Source organism: Spinacia oleracea, chromosome 6, assembly GCF_020520425.1.
Source record: "Spinacia oleracea cultivar Varoflay chromosome 6, BTI_SOV_V1, whole genome shotgun sequence".
NCBI classification, from domain to species: Eukaryota; Viridiplantae; Streptophyta; class Magnoliopsida; order Caryophyllales; family Amaranthaceae; genus Spinacia; species Spinacia oleracea.
In genome coordinates, this window is record NC_079492.1 from 61,532,913 (window position 1) to 61,535,871 (window position 2,959).

At 41.5% G+C, this 2,959-nt stretch overlaps 1 non-coding gene across 1 annotated transcript; it reads left to right on the forward strand.

Moving 5' to 3' along the window:
- The first annotated feature begins 671 nt into the window (after positions 1–671).
- On the forward strand, positions 672–778 carry LOC130464660 (small nucleolar RNA R71). The gene has a single exon (XR_008925024.1). It is a non-coding gene; the product is annotated as a small nucleolar RNA R71 (small nucleolar RNA).
- Positions 779–2,959: the final 2,181 nt, after the last annotated feature.

Genomic DNA, 2,959 nt, shown 5'->3' on the forward strand with positions numbered 1-2,959 from the left:
GCATAGGATCAGACTGTGTGGGTTGAGGTTGTGGTGGTGGAGGGGATGTGTTTTGTCTAGGGAATCCAGGTGGTCCACTAGGCTGCTGGTTGTAGTTACTCCGCGGTTGGTATGATTGCTATGGTGGTGGTTGGTAGGGTTGTTGTGGTGGTGGAGGATGTTGGATCTGATGGGGGTTCTGGACATTAATACTCCTGTATGATAGCAGGGGGTTATTTTTTTACCCCTCATTGTAAGAGTTGGAGTACGGATTGTTCTGCTTGTAGGACTGGAATGCATTGCATTGTTTGATAGAGCTCCTGCATTCTTGTGCTTAATGACCTTGCATCCCGCAACTATCACAGACATTGGCAAATCGGGCACTCATTGCAGCGACGCTAGCATGTTGGGTGGACTGGGAAGATGCGATTTGCATATTGCCAAGTTTGTGATGTAGGGCAATTAGCTGAGCAGTAAGTTGTTCAATAGAATTCATCGCATGCTTAACAACTCGGTCGGCAAAACCTCTAGGATTCCCATATTGGGCACTATGAATGGCCATCTCCTCAATGACCTCTAAAGCTCTAGGCACCTCCAGTTGCATAAATCTCCCACTAGTAGCAGAATCTAGAATAAATCTAGACTCGTTACCCAGACCGTTGTAAAATTGTTGGATCAAGAACCAGTCACTCAGACCATGGTGTGGGCACTCTCTCTGCAGATCCTTGAACCTTTCCCAGACTTCAAACAAGCTCTCGTCTGCTCGTTGGGTAATGGAAATTATCTCTCCCCTCAGACGAGCCGTCTTCTCAGGTGGAAAGTATTTTACATAGAAAGCAAGAGCCAAAGAATCCCAATCGGTGATTTTCATAGTTGTGCGGTTGAGACAATTAATCCATAGCTTTGCCTTCCCACTAAATGAAAATGGAAAGAGCATCTCCATAGTCTGCTCTGGTGTTAGATTCTTCTGCTTAACAGTAGCACAATATTGAATGAAAGACTGAATATGGAGATTAGGGTCTTCACCCTTTTCCCCACCGAATTGGTGTCTCTCAATCATATTTACCAGCTGGGGTTCAATCTTGAAATTTTCGACCGCAATAGAAGGCATGATCGCCTTGGGAAGCACAAAAACACTTGGCTTAGAATAGTCTGTAAGCCTTGGCGCAGGTGGGGGTGGTGGTGGTGGTGTTTGGTGAAGGAAATAAATGCCCTTGGTCCAAGTATGCATTTAATGATAAGTCTAATAAATGCGGTTCAGTATTAATTATACAAGTTAATAATTCAGTGAGATCAAGTGAACTGAATGCCTAGCTAGAGGCCGCTTCAGTTCAAGTGGATTAATGATATTAATCCACATCTTACTCTTGACTAAACCCGTAGGGTCACACAAATAGTACGTAAACGGATCAAGTATTTAATGGCATTAAATACTCTATCTAATACATGTTCGGAATCGACAGATCTTGGTTTCAGTGGGAGCTGAGATCGTCAAAGGCAAATAAATGAATACTCCAAAAACAATGATATTGCCGGAAACGGAAATATGGATCGTATCGGAAATATAAATATTATCCAAGTCGTAGATGTTGCCGGAAACGGAAACATGGTACGTATCGGAAAATATTATCGGAATCGGAAAATAATTCCGGAAACGGAAATATTAAATATTTGTCCGAGACGGAAATTAATTCCGGAATCGGAAATTAATTCCGGAATCGGAAATGTTAAATATTGTTCGTATCGGAAATGAATTCCGGAATCGGGAAATTAATCGGAAGCGCGTCGTACGAATTAGCATCGGACGAGCTTGCTAGACGAAGGCCCAACACGAAGCTAGGCCCACGTCCAGCAAGAGAAACGCGAACCACAACGCACCAGCCCAAGGCTGCACTAGGCCCACCGCAAGGCATGCTCAATGCGCGCCCAAGGCTGCGGCAGCGTGTGGGCTTCATGGCAGTGGGCTGCGAGTGCTCGTGGGCTGCGACGCTCGCATGGCGCCCCTCGTGGGCTGTGGTGCGTGCGTGTGTGTTTGTGTTCACTTACAAAACCTAAAGCGTATAGCATTCATTTGTTGATTGAATTTCCTAATCCTAAAAGATAGATTAATTAATTTAGAGTTCTGCTAGGATTCTAATTTAATTAACTCATATCCTAGTAGGATTCGATTACTTATTCCATGGCCTATAAATATGAGTTAAGGGCTCATAATTTACAACGAGTTTTGAATTATTCAAAGGTAAGAATTTGAGCAAAAATTCAGTCATACACTTGCCCATAAATAGCCGAATAAATTAGTACCTTAAGGGCGATTCTAGTTGATCAATCTTAAGGCGGACCCGGACGTGCTGTGGACTTTCTACGGTGGGACGACACTTGGAGTCCTAAAGACTTGTTCGTGTTCGGTTCGGGCGCAGCAAGGGAGGGCACGCTACAAAGAGTATGCATCCTAGTTATGCTAATTGTTATATGGCAATTAATTTGGAATCCTGGCATTTATGGTTTTTCCGCATGATTTATATTCGTTTATATGTATCATAACCTAACAGTTGTATCACGAGACTCTAATTAATTCCATAATAATTTCTTAACATGGTTAGATTTTACAAATTTGCAAAGAATTAAAAGGGGTGATTAATTTTCGTAATTGTTAATTAATTGCAGATTGCGTTTATTTAATTATATGTACGCAGTTTTTCGGCAGTTTCTTCGTTACTCAACGAAATCAAGTGATTTTTGTGTCAATTCCGCATGTAAAAGGCATTCTAAAATTTTGACAAAAAAACTACTTTTCGACCGAACCCAGAATTCCCAAATTCAAAGCCTAACTATGACTTTTCGGAGGTTTTAGTTTTTCGAATGCAAAAGTTTGTAGATTTAAGATGTTAAATTGAATATTTGCGATTCTTGTTGATAAATCTTGAATTTTTGATTGACCTACAGTATATGTTTAACAACTTTGAATGCCTAGACTTGTTAA